Raw genomic sequence first — 20,227 nt, 5'->3', positions numbered from 1 at the left:
AAATTTTTACCCAAAAGGTGAAAATGACAAAATGAAAAGGCAAAATGCAATCTCAAACATCTAGGAGCAAATATAGGTGACATTAAAATAGAGGACTATAAAAGTCATTTACACCAGGAATCTCTGAAAAGATAGCAAATGAAGTAAAGAAACAAATCCATGAGGCTATAGAGGAAATCAAATTAGAAATAGTGTCTTATGTAAAAACATAAATAACAACCTTACTAAATAAGTTGCTCAAAATAGCTAGAAAAGAAATAGATTTTAAAATGGAGCATGGGAAACTGATTGAAACTTGGAATGAACAATGCAGAAAACAAACAGAATACATAAAACAAATTCAAAGAGAGATCCAAGAAACAAAAATCTCTATTGAAAGCTGGAAAAATGATTTAAATGAAGCTGAGGATAGAATTTCAGACCTTGAAGACAGGATCACAGATAGTGATCATGAAAGGATAGAACTTATAAAAACAACAAATCAGCATGAAATGACAATTCAGCAGCTTCAAGATGATGTCAAGAGAAACAGTATAAGAGTAATAGGCATCAGTGAAGATTCAGGAACCAATGCAAATGACATAACTAAACTATTCACAGAAGGAAGAGCAGAAAATTTCCCACACATAGGGAAAAATCTGATATACAAATAAGTAAGGCATACAGAATGTCAAACAGTCACATAAATCTACACCCAGTCATATAATAATTTAAGATCCCAGACATACAGCATAAAAACAGAATACTAAAAGCTATTAGAGAAAAGACACAACTCACCTATCAAGGAAAGCCTATTAGAGTCATGGCAGACATTTTAACACAAATTTTCAAGTTAAGACAAATTTAGAGTGAGGTGTTTCAAGCCCTAAATGAAAATAACTTTCAACCCAGACTAATGTACCCAGAAAAACTGCCTTTCAAATTTAATGGAGGAACAAGATACTTCTATGACAAAGAACAACTAAAGGCATTCATGGCCAACAAAGCAACCCAAGAAAGAGTTCTGAAAGACATGCTAGATAGAAATAAAAATTACCACAATCTCCAGAACAGGAACATAAAGAAACCACCAAGCAGGACAAGGAAATAAACAAGGGAGAAAAGTTGGAAACCAGCAATAGGAACACATCATGGCAGTCAAGCCACTACATATCAGTTATATCCATAAATGTAAATGGGCTCAACTCACCTATCAAAAGAAACAGGTTGACAGGATGGATTAAGAAACATGATCCCACAATATGCTGTACACAAGAAACACATCTGACCCAAAAGGAAACTCATAGATTAAGAGTCAAAATGTGGAAAACAGTATTCCATGCAACAGGAAACCTGAAAAAAGCAGGGGTAACTATTCTATTTGCAGACAACATGAACTTCAAACCTAAAATGATTAAAAAGTTAAAGAAGATCACTACATACTTGTTAGTGGAAAAATTCAAGAAGAAGAACTAACAATTATAAATATATATGCACCAAATACAGGAGCACCCAATTATATAAGACAGACACTAATGGAAAACCAAATACAGAAGAAAACAATTGTAACAGGAGATTTTAACAGCCCATTTCACAAAGAGATAGATCAACTAGACAAAAAGTCCACAAAGAAATAATAGAACTGAATCATACCTGTGAGCAATTGGACTTAGTAGATGTTTACAGAGTGTTCCACCCAACCACATAAGAATACACATTCTTCTCAGCTGTTCATGGGACATTCTCCAAAATAGACCGTACATTATCCCACAAAACATTCTTAAGTAACTGTGAAGGTATTGAAATTATCCCATGCATAGTATCTGACAATAGCTCACTGAAATTGGAAATTAATGGCAAAAGGAATCACAAAACCTGCATAAATAAATGGAAATTAAATACCAATCTTTTGAACAACCAGTGGGCTACAGATAAAATTAAAGAAATAAAGCAATACCTAAAATTCAATGAAAATGCAGAAACAACATTCTATAATCTGTTGGATGCAATGAAAGCAGTCTTAAGAAGGAAGTATATAGCAAAAAAATTGTCATATCAAGAAAACAGAACAAGCATAAATAAACAACCTAATGCTTCATCTCAAGCTTCTAGAAAAAGAAGAGCAAGTTAAACCGAAAGCTCATAGAAGAGAGGAAATTGTAAAGATTAGAGCAGAAATCAATGCAATTGGAAATAAAAAAACAATACAAAGAATAAAACAAAAAGCTGTTTTTTTTTGAGAGAATAAACAAAGTTGACAAACCTCTAGCTAACCTTATCAAGAATAAGAAAAAAACCCAAATTCATGCAATAAGGACTGAAAAGGGGGAAATTACTACGGATCCCATGGCAATTCAAAAGATCATGAATATCTATTTTGAAAATCTCTACTCACGTAGAATGGAAAAGACAGAGGAAATGGACAGATTTCTGGAAACACATGATGTACCAAAGCTCATCCAAGAAGATACAGCAATTTTGAATAACTCAGAGTCAGCTATTGAAATTGAAAATGCAATTAAAAACTTACCAACAGAGAAAAGCCCAGGTCCTGATGGATTCATGGCTTAATTCTCCAAGACATTCAGACAAGATTTGATGCCAATACTCCTTAAACTCTTCAATGAAATTGAAAAGAAAGCAATCATCCCTAAATCATTCCTGGAAGCAAGTATTACTCTCATACCAAAACCAGAGAAAGACCTAACCAAAAAGGAGAACTACAGGCCAGTCTCATTAATGAACATTGATGCAAAGATTCTCAATAAAATACTGGCAAATAGAATGCAGCAAATCATCAAGAAGATTATACATCATGACCAAGTAAGATTCATCCAAGGAATGCAGGGATGATCAAACATACGCAAATCAATATATGTAATACACTACATCAAGAGAGCCAAAGTCAAAAACCACATGGTCATCTCAATCAATGCAGAAAAAGCTTGCAATAAAGTCCAACACATGTTCATGATAAAAATCCTTCAAAAACTCAGAATACATGCTGTCTACCTCAATCTCATAAAGGCCATCTATGACAAACCACAAGCCAACATTATACTAAATGGACAAAAACTGAAAGCTTTCACTTTAAAATCAGGAACAAGACAAGGATGCCCACTATCACCACTCCTATTCAACATAGTTCTGGAAACACTAGCCAGAACAATCACACAAATGATAGAAATAAAAGTAATAAAGATAGGAAATCATCACTATTTGTAGATGACATACTTTACACAGAAAATACAAAAAACTCCATTAAAAGAATACTAGAAGTAATAATCAAATTTGGCAGTGTAACTGGATACAAAGTCAGTGCTCAAAAATCAATAGCATTCCTGTACACAAATAAAAAACTCCATAATGGAGGAATTATGGAAACATAATTGTGCCCTTCAAAATAGCATCTAAAAAAATGAAGTACTTACAAATCAACGTAGCTAAGAATTTAAAAGACCTATATGCTGAAAATTATGCTATGCTAAAAAAGGAATTTGAAGAGGATATTAGAAAATGGAAGGATATTCCTTGCTCTTGACTAGGAAAAAACAACATTGTGAAAATGGCCATACTCCCAAAACTGTTACACAGATTTAATGCAATCCCATTCAAAATACCATTAACATGCCTCATAAATCTTGAGAAAACACTCCTGAAATTCATTTGGAAATAGAAGAAACCCAGAACAGCAAGGCAATTCTGGGCAACAAAGGCAAGGCAGGAGGCATCTCAATTCCTGACTTGAAACTATACTAATCCACAGTGATAAAATCAGCATGGTACTGGCAAAGAAATAGACCTGAGGATCAATGGAACAAATTATAAGATAAAAGCACAACTACAAAGACACTCAGCCACCTGATATTTAACAAAGGGGCTAAACATGTTCACTGGAAGAAGGATAGCTTCTTTAATAAATGGTGTTGGACAAATTGGCTCTCCACATGCCAAAGACTGAAACTAAATCTATGCCTATCATCATGCACAAACCTAAAGCCTAAATGGATCAAAGATCTAAATATTAAAACAGAAACACTAAATCTACTGGAAGACAAGGTAAGCATTATTTTTGGAGACATAGGGGTAGGCAGAAGATTCAAGAACAAAACATAAACTGCATGAGAAACAGTTCAAAGAATCAACAACTGGGATCTCATATTATTGAAAAGTTTTTGTATTTAAAAGAGATCACCAACAGAGTGAAAAGCAAACCCACAGAATGGGAAAGAATTATAGCCAGCAATCCCTCAAAGGACTTATATCCAGAACATATAAAGAATTGAAAGACATCACTCCTCCCCAAATTCAAAGACCCTCTCCAAAAATGGGCATCTGAGATGAACACACAGTTCTCAGATGAAGATACAAACGGCAAATAAATACATGAAAAAATGTAATACATGAAGAATGACCATCATTGGTCATTCAAGAAATGCAAATTCAGACAGCATTGAGATTTCATCTCACTCTGGAAAGAATGGCTGCCATCAAGAAATCAACTGATAACAAATTGTTGACGAGGCTGCGGGGAAAAAGGAACACTGTTCCACTCTTGGTGGGAGTGGAGACTGGTGCAACCCCTATGGAAATCAGTATGGAGATTTCTCAAAAGACTAGGATTTGAAGTTCCATTCAATCCAGCTATTCCCCTCCTGATCACTTTCCCAGAAAAACTATAAAAGTTATATCACAGTGATATATGTGCACCCATGTTCATAGCAGCACAATTTGTAATAGATAAATCTTAGAAACAACCAACATACCCATCAATTGCAGAGTGAATGAAAAAGGTGTGGTATTTTTATTTAGTGGAATATTACTCAGCTATAAAAACGATAATCTTGAGGCCTTTATAAGCAAATGGAGACAACTTGAGACTATCCTCATTAGTGAAATAAATAATAATCATATTTATAAATATCACATTGTGTCTATTATATACAAAGTAATAAGAAAATTAGGAGTAAGGGCCGGGGATTTAGCTCAGCGGCATAAGCACCTGCCTGGCAAGCGCGAGGTCGTGAGTTCAATCCCTGGAACCACAAAAAGAAAGAAAGAAAGAAAGAAAGAAAGAAAGAAAGAAAGAAAGAAAGAAAGAAAATTAGGAGTAATAAAACCCAAAATGTATAATTGTTATTGTAAAAAAGAGAGGAAGAGGAAGTGTTCCTAAGAATATTACTGAATGTATGTTTAAGTGTGTTGCATTGATAACCATATTAATAAGTTTTTGTTGAATAGTTGGAACAGAACTGATTGCAGTCTCACTGTTGGAATGTCCACTTTGTATACTTTATTTTTGTAACTTCAACAATTATTTCTAAGAAGACAATATGTAATTATAAACTAGGGATTTCTTACCACTTAGTTTTTTGAAATTATGTATTATCTCTACCCTTTTTCTGTTTTTGTTTGTTTAAATAAAAAAAAATGTAAAAAGAATGTTTGGAAATTACCAGTACTCTACTGCACAAACTCTCCAGTGGTGGAACAAGGGCATCTGCATTTTTCAAAAATTCTACATTAGTTTTTGCAGTTTGACCATTCCTAAAAGTGTGGGATAGTGGATCTCAAATTTTGGTATGCTTCAGAAAGTGTATTTATCAGTGTGTACAGTGCTGAGTCCTAGGCCTTCCCAAAATGCGAGTTCAGTGGGTCAGAGTTAAACATAGGTATTTGTATTTTAACAAGATTCTCCACATTACTACTTCATGAATATGTTGAAAGTGATCTAAGGTTCTGTTTCATCTCACGTAGGTAGGAATTTCAGGGAACAAGAAATGTAGCCAAAATAAAATTCAGGTCTCTCAGCTCATGCAATCATGAACATCTGAGAAATGGACAGAATTGTCCAAATTTATCACCAGGTTTTCTGTTGTACACTGAGAAAGTAATGGATTACATGTCTGAAAAGAAACCTTTCATGAATGAATAAAGAAGGTAGTTTTTAATACAATGAAGTACCACTATGCCTAAAAGGAGGATAAACTTGACACATTTCTAGGTAAATGGAAACACCTTGAGACAGCACTCTTAAATGAAATAAATCAGACATATTTGTTCAAATAACACATGAATATTATCTTATTTGAGAAAGCAAAAGTGTAACAATCAAAATGTATAATGGATATTGTGAAAAAGAAAAAAAATTATCCAATTGGGAAAGGAAACGAGGGAAGTGGGGGTGGGGGCGGAGAGAGAAGGAAGAAAGAGAAATGAGAAAAGAGAAAAATAAAATAAGGAAAACATGGAAAGAAAGCTTTTCTCTCAAAGGGAAGAGGTCTTGAAGGAAGGGGAAGGCAGTGGAAAACAAAATAATAATTAATATGTATTGTGTACAGGTACAAAGTCCCTATGATTAATGTGATCATTATTTATATATAAAATACACCAGCAAAATTAATTAATTTTAAAAATGAATGTATGGAGGAAAAACTAGAACAAAATGCACAAAGTAAAAAAGAACATTTAGGAAGGGCCATTTCTCCCAATCACCTCTCATCCCAAATCTTGCATTTTGAAGTATCATCAAAAAATACAGTAAATGCTTAAGTTTGATCTCTAAAAAAAATTTTATACAAAAGACAATTATCATTTATCTCCTTCAAAGTCTCCCTTTCACTTCAAACATATTTAAATCATAATTCTTGCCACTTCCTGAAGCAATTCCAGAAGTCCTGTTTCATGTCCTTAGTTGCATTATTATGGATGGCTCAGTGTTCTGAATTAAAAGGAAGCATGTGCTTTTCATAATCACTTTGACTTTGTGGAAGAGCCAGAAGTTATTTGGTGATATACTTGGTGAATAAGATAGATGAATATACAACACAATGCTTTTTGGAGACTGCCTTTCCATTGGATGGCAGTAGCATTAACTATATTTTTCATCACACTCATAAAGACACTCATGAAAGAGTACTTCCAGAACTGCTTTAGAAAGTGGCAGGAACAATGCTTGAAACAAGGGAAGTATTTTGAGGGGGCATTAAAACATTGTGTACAGTGTTTTACTATAAGACTTTTAAAAAAATATTAACATTCCCTATATGTTTTGATTGCACCTCATACGTGCATGCATTATATGCCAGAGGAAATGACTAGAAAACAAGAGCTTAGACAAGACCAAGTTCTAGTCTTAGAAAAGAGGTGGATTTAGAGTGACCTGGAGAAGAAAGTATAAAAGACACTGATGTACAGTACATAAGCGGGCAAGCTCTGGAATCAAATTTACTGTATTTAAAACTCTGTTTTACCATTTATTAGTGGGGTGACCTCAAACAAGTAACGTCACAATTCTGTGTCTTACAGTGCCCATCTGTAAAATGAGGTTGTTACTGTATTAGTAAATACCTGGTGGAATCCTCATGAATATTAATTAAATTATTATTTGTGAAATCACTAAAGCAGGTGGTATATAAGAGGCACTATCTGTGCTCATTAAACAATTGACCAACCACAAAAGAAAATATTCTTGCAGGCAAAGGGCCAGACCTTGCTTCTGATGTTTTTATGTTAAAGTTAATGCACCTGTTCATTGAAAATAAAGTTTGGTGAGAGTGCAACGTTTAATTTGCTTTCTCTATCAAATGCTGATTTGCCTGGGAGTGACAGCCATTATGTTTGTTTTATGTTACTGATATGAGAGTTTGCCTGCCAATAAAGTGACATATGAGTGAATAGAAAGCACAAGCACCCCTACTTTGTGGGTGGCTAAACTATTTTTCTGAAAGAATCTGGAAAGTTCCTGATTAATTTTATTATTCATAATACAAATCAGTGCAATTCTCCAAGCTCATCTGGTGTTACCCAAGATACAAAGTTGCATTATTTCATTTCTGCAGCACGATTTATAGTGAAATTTATCTATCCCACACTCGCTAGCAGTTCCGATCTCCACCTGTTTTTACTGTGACATCGTGATCAATTCTGGATTCTACAAATTCAGAGCATGTAAAGAACCAAGCAGGTGCCAAGGAGAGCAGATTGCTGATTAAGAGGTGCTACAAGGAAAATATAGTAAATTATTAGTTTTGGCAAGAAGGACCAAAGAATAACTTGACTCTGGTTTCTAGAAAGTATAGGGTATGATTACCTGAAGAAAACAGTATTGAAAATCTTCACTGAGGGGAAAAAGAGCACTGTGAGAGGAGAAAGGTGATAAACATTGCTAGGGATTATTGGATTGGGTAAAAACGGGCAAATGTACCTTACTTATACAGGTTTTCTAAAATTGAGATAATGTCTATTGGAACTGTTTAAGTGGAGTGCCTCCTAGAAAGGAGAAAATGAATTAAACATTCATTCAAGACATCTTCATAAGAATATAATAACTGCAGATAATCCACAGGCAGTGCTTCAAAATACCACAGATGTCTCTAGTGATGCAATGTTTGGAGCCTGTGGTCCCCTGTAGGTTATACATTGTCTCACAGGAGAGGAAAATAGAGCAAGCACCTTAACCCCATCCCCAGTTTATCCTTTTGTCTTTAGGCTATCTGTCTCATCTAAAATAGTCAAGGCCACATTACGTTAGATGATAACAAAAATATGTTTCTTTAGTAGATAATACAAAACTTGTCTAAGGAAACTCAACAATAATTGTATTATCTCTGGCATGATGTCAAGGAGTTACCTGAGTTAGATGGTGGAAAAATGCCTGAAAGCTCTTTAAAGTGCAAATCCAGTTGTGCTAGTCAATCAGCCTTTAATTATAAATAAATTAAAAAAGCTGGAAATCTTCTTCAGCTGCCTTCCTTTACCAACAGTAACAAGAGCTGAATACAATTAACAAGTGACAGCATCAACAGAAAAAAAAAATTGGCTATGATGATGATCTCCTGATCCTTTTTCCTCATTACATGCTCTGTTTGGGCTATTTGTAAAACGTCAGCTGAAAGAGCAGTGTTTGGCTTCTTGTGCAATTCTGCTGCCAAGAGTTGTCCATAATTCTGTTTTAATGATAAATTAACATTTCTATCATAATATGTTCAATCTCAAGTAAATGAGGGTGAAAACATTAGTAACGATTTCTCTTTCCCCATCTCCACTCCTTTCAGTGGCAACTGGCTGCAAACCCCAAGACAGCTGTCCACAGTATACCAAAGCCAAGGAGCTTTCTTGCCAATGACATGGTATTAGACTCATTCAGCATTTATTTGACTGAATTTTAATGAATGACAGGAATAGTTTCACTATTCAGACTACAAAATTATACTCCACTGTATTTGACTAAGGAAGCTGGGGCCTATCCCTGATTCCCTGATTCCACAAGTCTGCAGCTCTATTTGATTTCCCTTACTTCTGGAATGTAATGTATTTCCTGATCCTGATAGTATAAGGCTCTGCCACAATAGGTGGAGTAGAAGCAGAGATAAGAAATTTCTGGTAAAATCTTCAAGTTCTAATCTTCAAGACATCCCAGAGAAAGTAGTGTTTACCTATCAATATTTTCTTCCTAATCATGACTGAGGAGTTTGTGGGTCTGATGAACTTCCATATATTCAAGAAGAAATTATAACTTTATAGACTCTTTCAAGATGTGTTATATTTCCTTTATTGATAATTTAGAATACGCTGTCCATACTAAGAAATAGGGTCTTTCGTTTGACATTTATTGTCTAATAGGCGAGAAAATAGGAGGCTTACAATGAATTAAGATGAGCTCAAAATCTTTTATTAATTTACATTCACTATTTCCATTGTGCAGAACAAAGAGACATGCATTATTTTCAATAAAATTTCAAATGTTCACAGATAGCAGAACCACTGAAACAACAGAAAGCAATTTATCAGCCCCAAAGGAATCACATTCAGCCCAAGTGGTGCCCAAATGTTTGGTTTACATACTTCCTTGCCCCTTCATTTGACAATTACAGTTCCAATGTTTTTTTCAGAAATCAACTCCTCCACCATTCTCATTAGTGATTTAGATGAGGCTGATACAATTTAACTGACCCCACAAGAAAAGCTGATTACTACAGCTGTCCAGGAACATGAACCTCAATGCGTCAACTGAAATTATTGGAAAAGTGATGTGTTTTCTTTCTAGAAATGTTAAGCTAGAAAAATGTAAGTCTAGAGTTGTTGATGACCAAATGTTCTAGCATTTGGGAAGAGTGTAGTGAAAAGATATCAACATTAGAAAGATAGTACCAAGAAATAGAGACAGAGTTCTTATTACCTGGTTGCATTTCCTTGATCCTCATGATGCAAAATATCTTTCTGAAGTGGTCAGTTACATGATCATAAAACCACTTTGAATCATTTTCTTCTTTGCCCACAAATGAAAATGTCCCAATTCACAAACAACCAACTCATTTTATCTGTTATTTGGAGAGCATCTTGAAGTTCTTTTGAACCCAATTAATTGAATACTGACTGGCGTTACTCCTAATAGTGTTGCCATTGCCTCAATTCTGGTAAAATTCAACTTTGCTAGAGAAATTTTAAAAATAGGCTATGAGCCAGCAAGAAAAATATTTTTCAATTCACCAGACAAATCTAGACTATGAAAACAACTTGAGCTTAATCTTGAAGAAATCCATTTACGTTTTAGGAAAAGAGAACAGAGTTCGTTTAAAGAGATTTATTAGTGTCAAGAGCCACACTATAAAACTTTGCTTGAAAGTTTTTAAAGAGTAAACATATTATATACATATAATCAGAGAAAAACTGACATCATTTGTATCTAAGGAAACTGGAAAACAACCAGCAAAGGAAGAGACAGGGTTAATGCTAGAAACATAACGAGAGAAGATATGGGGGAAGAAGATATTTTCTACCCTATACAAGCCTTGGATTACATTTTCAACAGTCTAAACATGCTAGACCCATTACATGGGACAGAAACTCTAGTTTAGTGATCTCCAAGTTTTTCGTCATCCATCTCATTATGATACAATTTTGGGGGAAATAGTCATATATATATATATATATATATATATATATATAGAGAGAGAGAGAGAGAGAGAGAGAATATATACTTATCTACAAATTATGTACTTTTAAATTTATGATTCACTAATATTTTAAGGCAAAATATATTCTTAGAGTGAGGTATAATCACTAAGCATAGTGGAAATAGATATAGTTTTTTCAAATAGTCTTTATTTTGTTTGGTTTGGTTCAGATGCCGGATAGCTGCTTTTCCAAACTACAGCAATGAGATCAGTAGAGTTTTTGTTTTATACACAAATGACAGATGAAAACCTCATATCAGAAATAAAAAGCCAACTCTGTTACTTTATACAGTTTGTTTCTACTTACATTATTATTACAATCTTTAATGTTTAGCTTATTAGTATATGTTTACCATGCATAATAATTATATTCATTATGGGGAACTGGCAATACGCATTTTGTATCTTAATCATTTTTTGCACACATTTTAAAAAATTTTATTTAAGGAGAAAAAAAACAAAACAGAAAAAAAGAGTAGAACAATACAGAATTCCAAAATAAATAAGTAAATAAATAAACACTAGTTGATAAATTACATACTGTCATCTTAGAAATAGTTGTTCAAGTTACAAAATTAAAGCATACAAAGTGAAAATTCAAACAGTGAGACTGCAAACAGTTCTGCTCAATGATCCAACAAAAACTTAGTAATATGGTCATCTATCTTACACACTTAAACATACATGCAGTTATATCGTTCAGAGCACTTTCTTTTCCTCTCTTTTTACAATAGCAATTACACAGCTTGGGTTTTATTACTCCTACAGTTCTCACTACCTTTTACACTAGAGACACAATGTAATATTTAAAATATGATTCTTATTTATTTCACTTATGAGGATAGTCTCAAGTTGCCTCCATTTACCTATGAATGCCTCAAGATCACCCTTTTTATAGATGAGTAATATTCCATTGTATAAAAATACCATATTTTTTCATCCATTCTGCAGTTGATGGGCATTTGGGTTGTTTCCAAGATTTAGCTATCACACATTGTGCTTCTATGAACACGGGTGCACATATATCACTGTGATATGACCTTTTCAATTTTTTTTCTGAGAAAATATCCAAGAGGGGAATAGCTGGGTTGAATGGAACTTCGAATCCTAGTCTTCTGAGAATTCTCCATGCTGATCTCTATACTTGTTGCACCAGTCTACACTCTCGCCAAGAATGTAGCAGTGTTCCTTTTCCCCTGCAGCCTCACCAACATTTGTTGTCCCTTCCTCACATACCATCTTTCCCCATCTTGCTTTTCCCTTTACATATCTCCACAAATTTCATCTCCCTGTTTCCTGCCATATAGATTTTCATTTGATTTTAAATTATTTATATTTTCTCATAAGAGAAACCATGTGATATAACCTTCTAAATCTGATTTATTTCACATAGTATTATGTATGCAAAGGTGCACCTATTCTCACAGAAAAGACTCAAATTTATGCTTTTTTATGGCTAATGCAAATCAAAACAACACTGAAATTTCATCTTACTCCAGAAAATGGCTATCATTAGAAACTCAAAAAACAACAAATGTTGGCAAGATTGTGGGAAAAAGAAATCTTTCCATATTGTTGATGACAATGTATGACCAAAATGGGAATTGGTATAGAATTTCATAAAAAGCCTACCTCTTCTGTATACATTACAGAAAGAGTTAAAGACATCACATTACAGTGATACATGCTCTAGTGGCTTGGCTGTGGAATGACTCCTAAGCCTCATGAGCTCAGGGGCAGGGCTTGAGAAAGATGACTGGATTATGGAGACACTACAGCTGAGTTGTCGTTAGGAGGTAGGTCCTTGTAAGAGACAGGTCATTGGGGATGTCACCTGGAAGGGTGTGTCTCCCTTCCAGTCTCTGCATTCTCTCTCTGCTTCCTGGCCAGCCTGAGGTGAGCAGCTTACTTCCCCTGTAGGCCCCTTCACCAATGCCATCCCTTTAATGGAATTGACTGACCAATTCTAATCTGTGGGCCAAAATGAACCTTCTCTAAGTTGTAGGATTCAAGTATTGTGCCTTAGCACTGAAAAAACTGACTTACGACATATGCACACCCATTTTTATACATATATAATACATATATAATTAGTGTGATCTTCAAATCAAAATTGCTTTAAAAATATTTATTAAGCCATATACTTATTTTTAAAAGTTTATTTATTAGATATATAAATATGATTCATTAATGCACTGATGTGGGCATATATAAACTGCAGTAAATCACAATGTTTTGAAAGAAAATAGATGAGTTTCTAGTTCTTGAGTTCTTACACTTTCCCTGGAAAATCTTGTAAACTTTAAGTGGCATAAGACTCTGACATATTAATGGTGGAGAAAGGCAGCTAGATGGAAAAGTATACTTAAGATTTACATGGTTTAACCTACTTGGTCTGTACCTGAAAAATACTGAAAGTGTCTAAAGAGAGAATGAGAATGCAAGTCCTCAATAGACAATGAGAAACTCAGAAAAAAACACAACGAAAAGTATTCCCAGAGAGAAAGCCTGTGGGAAGATGTCCTCAGGCTAATCATGAACTGATTCTTGACTTCAGCACTAGTTGACAATACAGGGTTCTGGGTCATCAGTATTACTTAATAGATGGCTAATAGGAACCAGAATGGCAAACACATGGAAATCAATACACTGAGAGATTAGTCCACCTCAGCCAAAGGAAGAAAACTAATACAGATCCAGAGCATAAGCCTTTTGCTTATAAAAGTTTTGGTGTATACTTTGATCTCTATCAAAATCACCACATTTACTATGTATTTTGAACTCCCAATGAGCTACTGAGCATCACAATGAGATAGGAACCACTATTTTTAGTGCACACTCATTTTCATTTTAGTTTCATTTGACCCTTTCCTCATACCATTGATTCTTCTTATACTAGTCATACGTTGGTCTCAAAGAGCTAGTTCTGTCTGGCAGTTAATTTTCAATAAGTTATGTTGATTAACATATACATTGCATAGTAATGGTATGCAGTATTTCAAACCCTAGAGAGCTTAGTTTCTAATTTTTTTTTTAATTTTCATTTTTGCCAGCCACAGTTAAAGACTACAAAATCTCTTAGTAACAAGATGGTGAACCTTTAATGCATTTTCAGACACTATGATAAACAATGAGGGAAATGTTTCATTCAGGGGACTTTTTCAACAATGTGAATCATACTACCTAGGCTCATTTAGGAACAATTCTGTGTTAAGCATGGAGGTTAGATATTTACTGTGCAAATACTATTGGAAGAACATATTACTGCCATATTCTTTCCCCCTTGGACAACAGTTGACTGTTTTGTGTACATTAGCATGTTTAATAATCTTGACAATCACATGTGGCCTAATCTTATAATTCCCCCACTACTATAGGAGCAAATTAAAATCCAAAGAGTTAAAGAATTTAGTGAGAGTCTATAGATAATTATTGGCATACCTGGCATTGAAGTCAACTGGTTTCCAGTGTTCAGGCTGTTAAAACTGTACTCCACTACCTATTGGGAATGAAACACACTTATTAGTGCTGTTGGCATTAAGCTGCAAACAACAGAAGAGACAGAGTCCTCCTCAGGTTCATGGACTCTGGTCATCACCACTTGTCTTTATATATCCAACTATGTTAGAGGTTTCTCAGGTGTCTTACTCTCACAGAATACATAGGAAACTGTTTAAAATACTATTTGAGGTTCTTGTAAGAGTTCAAGAGTACAGGCAGGATTTGCAACTTTCAGGCACACACTGTCCATCTTCCCCACGATCCAGAGCACTGAGAACTTCATATCAATTCTACTATTTTATTTTCTAATTTCTTTTCACCAATGATAGCACCAACCAGTGCTAAGCTCTGGCCAAGTAATGTCTATTTTTCTAATATTTAATGAGACCTATTGATTTCAAGGCTCATAACATTTTGGAGGATCCCTTTTGTCAAGAATGAGACATTAACTCTTCACACAGTGAAGGACTGTTGGCTTAAATTTCCAATTAAGTATGCAGAGGTGAAAAGTTTTGAAATAAGTAGCAAGATGATGTGAATTCTTTGGAGAGATGTTAATGTGGTGTTCCATTACCATTGGAAGAAATGAACCAATTCATTATCTTGTAGATGCTAGAGAGAATTTCTTACCCCTTTTATACTACAATAAACATTCTTGATGAGACTATTTTATTCCAGAGCCTTCTAAGTCAGTCATACTTCCTGCTTTTAAAAGTCCATTAAAAACAGGAATTCTTATGAAGAAAATGGACAAAACAATTGAGTAGACATTTCTGAACAGATATATGAATACTAATCTTCAGGAAAATACAAATTAAAACCATAATGAAAAATTAACTCACACATTAAAATAGCTACTTCAGAAAACAAGCTAAGCAAAACAAAACAAAAGACAACTAGTGTTGGCAAGGATATGAAGGAAAATGAGTCTATAACTGTTGATGAGAATGTATGATACAACTACAAAGGAAAAGAATACAAAAGTTCTTCAAAACACTAAAAATAGAACTACCATGTAGTTCAACAATCCCACTTCTGACTCTATTCACAATAATAGAAATCAGGATGTCCAAGTAATGTCTCCTGCCCGTATTCAATGCAGCATTAGTCATAATATCCATGGAAAGAAAGTAAGAAATAAAGAAAAAGGTTTTGTGTATTTACACACACACATACACACAGAGATATTATTCAACATCAAAGAAGGAGGAAGTATTATGATTTGTGACAACAATACTGTGGTGAACTTGGAGGACACTGTGCTGAGTAAAACAAGCCAGACACAGAAAGACAAAACCTACATTTACTACTTACATGAGGAATCTAGAATAATCAAACTCATATATGTACAATGTAGAATGGTAGTTTCTAGAGCAAGGGTGACAGAGGAAACAAGAGATATGAGGTTGTTTCATTTAAACAAGATGAGTAAATCTTAGAGATCTATTGTACTGCATAATGCCAGAACAACACTGTATTACATACTTATCATTTTGCTGCGGATAGATCTTATGTTAAGTGTTCTTATCACAAAATAGTAAACAAATAATGAGGGGGAAGAAGCATTTGGAAGGGATGGATAAGTTTGTGACATAGATTGTGTGATGGTTTCATCAGCATATAGGGATCACCAATTCATTGTTATATGTATTAAATATGCACAGAATTTTGTATGTTATATCTCAAAAATTTAAAATAATATTCTGCTTGCAAAGGCTTAGGAAGGAGTCACTGGAAGTTCTTATTTAATTGTTGCATCCAGGGATTTAGCTTAGCGGTATAAGTGCCTGCCTGGCAAGTACAAGGTTGTGAGTTCAATCCTTCATACAAAAAAAAAAAAAAAAAATTCCAGCGTTTCATTCGGGGAAGATGAAAAATTTCCAAAGGTGAATGGTAGTGATACAGGTACAGCAGTGTGAATGTACCTAATGTTATTGAACTGGAGACTTAAAATGGTTGAAAAGTTTAATTTTATGTTATGTAAATCTTACCACAATTTAAAACTTATAAAGTCTAAATAAAGTTTGAAGTTTTGTTAATAAGAAACAAAATCAACAACAAACTAACACTCAGTAATACAAAAGAACATGCACCTCATGATAAAACTAGCCCAATTAACTGTGGTCTGGCCAGCACCAAGTATTGCATGTTTGTCATTTCTTTAATCTAGATCAGAGATTTTAATAAGCACAATTCTAATCTCACACTAAGACAATGGCACTTTCTGAGTGTTCAGTATGCAAAGCATTGATCTTAAGTATCCCCTCCCTATTTATCAACTCATTTAATCATTCTTATAATGGTATAAAGTAAATAATATTACTAACCTTGTTTTACTGAAAATATATTGAAGCATGAAGAGCTAACAGCATTATGTGCTTCTAAATTTTTCAATAGTAAGTTTGTGGTCCACTATAAATCCCAGATATTTTTTTCCTTGCTCACAAGCAGCTCCTCATTTCATTGGCCCTCATTGCTATGATTCCTTATTTTATAATCTATTTTACTGGTTCTTCCTCCCAGCTTGGAATAAAGATTTAAAATTTTATCAGGTCTTTTTATTAGTACAAACATTTCAAAATCGCTACTTACATGGTATTTGAATATATTCTTTTCTGGGTTATTTAGCACTTAAAGTCAACATGTTAGGGTAGCATGAGACGTAGCCCTGCTCAAACAACTGTGTAAGCCAACTTTATCCTTCATACATCACTGCAATTAAAAATAGCAGCTCTTGTGATGATAGGTTTTAACAGGGAGAGACTGTTTTGATTGGGGAAGAAAATATCCAGTGAGAGATGTTGAAAGATGATTAGGAAAACACTGAACACTGATTTCCTTGCTAGGTATTTTAGCTCAGGTCCACCTAATCAATAAGTTCGCACTTTTATTCTGCCACTGACAACCCTCCCTAAGACCCCCAGCTGAGTTCTTTTCCATGTCTAGCTCTTAAGACTATGGAGATAATTCTCAAAAATTCAGCTTCTAAATCTGGTAGGAAGAGAACCGAAACAGCAAGAGATCAGGAAAGCCTTTGAGGAGAAGAATATCTTCAGGAAATCAAGATGATTAATTTGCACAAGAGAGGGATCCTTTACGCATCCCATCTTGTTCAAAATAGCAATAGCAGTTGTACTAAGTACCAAGAGCTGATCCAAACAGTAAAACAGCATTGTTATCCCTCACTTATCGGTGACACAATTTTAAACTAAGAGAGATAAAATTTGTACAGTGAATCAGTAGTGAAGTTTCCTGTCTGATTATATGCTTATTTACTCATCACAAAACCATTTGTTTCTTACATAATAACTCCCACAATTTGTATTTACCTTATTTACTTACTGATTCTCCAATTGGACTATCAATTGCACAAGGAAAGAGAACTATATCTGGCTTCATTCCACTTTATATCTCCTGTGTCTAGCACACTATCTGTATCTAATTTAGTGTTCAGTGAACTTTATGAAAGAAAGGGAAGCAACGAGCAAAAAGAGCTAAAATCCAGGCAGATATAACTTCAGGGTATATATTCTTAACCTCTAAATTACACTATTGTGTTACCATGGATTGCCAGTACCACATGTCCAACTCCCTGGATCAGTCGTTCACAAACTCCACAATAAACTCTATGCAGTATATCAAAACAAGCAAAGTGAGAACAGGGAGATCTCCTAAAACAGTAGATGCTATCTTGTTCCATTTGCCTTTGGCACAGTTCAATTCCAGCAAACACTGTTCCAACTGGAACACACATTCCAACAAAGCAACTTACACATAGGGTAGGCTTAGGAGGCATTTTGCACAGTAGACCCACATGTTCCTTGAGAAACAGATACATCAATGTACTTTTCCTGTGTTGTACCAATCTCAATATAAAATGTTTATTTCAGCCTCCATCTCCCTTTTTGATTAGTCTTGTTTCTAAGCCCTCAGTGGTTCTGCTATGAAAAGCTGTTAAAATTAAATGTACATTTTCCTGATTAAATCCCTTCCTGCATTTCCAAGCTTTCGGTTGTCTATTTATGACTGTGTGCTTCATTTTACAAAGTTCTATTTCTAGGCCACTAATATCATCTCATGCAGTGAGATGTATTCAGCACTTCATGTGGTGTCATTTTCTGAAGAGGGTGAAGTCTCATCTCAAATGCCTTACTATTCTTTTTTTTCCACAGAGCATCTTAGAATATATAAAATAACTGTTTTGAAGGAAAAGCTCCTTTTTATTTTTGCCATTCCAATTGCTGGATTCTAAATAGTGATGAGGGAATATATGTCCCATGATACAGTTATTAGGAAAAGAATCCCTCACTTTTAAGGAAAATTTGAAATTCTCTAGGACTTTGTGAAGTCCAAGCTAAAAGGCTTTTTCTTAAGTTCTCAAAGGAGTTGAGAAATACAAGGGCTGTTATCCTTTTTGGCTCCCTGGATAGGATGTTTTGAAACCCATCTGAAAATTTCCCTGGGGACTTAAAGGATGCAACCAACTGGTTAGGTTAACTGATTTGTGGTGCTGTCTTTGTGGCTTTCCCACAGGTTCAGGAGGGTTCAGGTTGAATACAAGATGACAAGATCCAGAGATTTCTGATTTTCAGGAAAGTAAGCAAGCAGACTGGATGATATAATGAAAATGCAGTAATGTACAAGAAAAAGATGTGTGTGCTCTATATAGCAATATTTTCAACATTCTTGTAGTTGCTGATCCAGATCACACAGAACCTACCATATTTGCATGTTGCTACAAAATAAAGGTTGCATGATACTATGTGATTTAGGAATTATAAAAATTATGGTTATAATCCTAGAACTGTGGAATGTTGAGGCAGGAGGATTGTAAGTTCAAGCCAAGCCTCGGCAGCTTGACAATTTATCAAGATCCCGTCTCAAAAAATATATATTTAAAGAAAAGTGCTGCAACTCAGTGTGAAGATCCTGGGTTAAATACACACTACCAAATAAATAAACAAATATGATGAGTATATATGCATTTGACATATGCAAGGCACTATTCCTGGAATTTTTAATTCATCTAGCTTTTAATGTTCACAACTCTGTGAAGTACCATTACTATTCTCTTTGTGTATGTGAGGAAGCAGAGATATACAAAGGTAAATAACTTTATCTATGATCATGAACTTTGTAAATGACAAAGCTGAGATTATAATAGGACTAACTACAAACATATTCTTAAGATCTATCCTACAATGCCCTTCAGTTAAGGCAGAAGGAAGGATTTAAGAGGAATAAATTAGAAAAAATTAGCATGAAATGATTATCATTGGCTTATTTATATTGATAAACAAACTCTAAGTATTCAAACATTCTAAGCTAGCTTTGAAAGAAAATCAAGAATTATCCTAATGTCTATGAAAACACTTTTGGGAAAAGAATGCATCAAAGAAGTGTAGAATTTCTAAAATCAGCAAATCTTTTGTACTTGGGAGGGAGAGGAATGCAAACAGGAAGTAACTACTAACAGGTGTGTGGTTCTTTAGGATATGATGAAAATGTTCTGAAAGTAGATCACAATGATAATGTCACAACTAAATACACCAAAATCCTTTGAGATGAAAGGTTATAAAGGGTAGATTTTATGGTATGTCAATTATATTTCAATAAGGCCGTTTAAAAACAATTGATAATAATGAAATCAGGTTTAAGAACGTGCTAGCCGAAACTTTCCTCAGAAATAAGGATGCAAAAAGAATAAACGTGTAGTTGTCTCTGACCAATCTCTCTAAAAACACAAAAATCCAAATTTCCAAACTTGCCTGGACATATAAAAACAGTAT

General features: G+C 34.4%; 1 long non-coding RNA gene across 1 annotated transcript in view; it reads right to left on the bottom strand.

Moving 5' to 3' along the window:
* The window catches only part of LOC134475358 (uncharacterized), a 487,450-nt gene that overhangs the window by 344,456 nt on the left and 122,767 nt on the right, over positions 1-20,227 (bottom strand). Inside the window, exon 2 of the long non-coding RNA XR_010046475.1 lies at positions 14,379-14,436. This is a non-coding gene — a long non-coding RNA (uncharacterized LOC134475358). The remainder of the gene's footprint in view (positions 1-14,378; positions 14,437-20,227) is intronic.

This window comes from Cavia porcellus, unplaced genomic scaffold (assembly GCF_034190915.1).
Source record: "Cavia porcellus strain 051 isolate PalLab524CR breed Dunkin Hartley unplaced genomic scaffold, mCavPor4.1 scaffold_3, whole genome shotgun sequence".
Taxonomy (NCBI): domain Eukaryota; kingdom Metazoa; phylum Chordata; class Mammalia; order Rodentia; family Caviidae; genus Cavia; species Cavia porcellus.
Note: the sequence above shows the minus strand (reverse complement) of the source record. Positions and strands in the feature narration are given on the sequence as shown.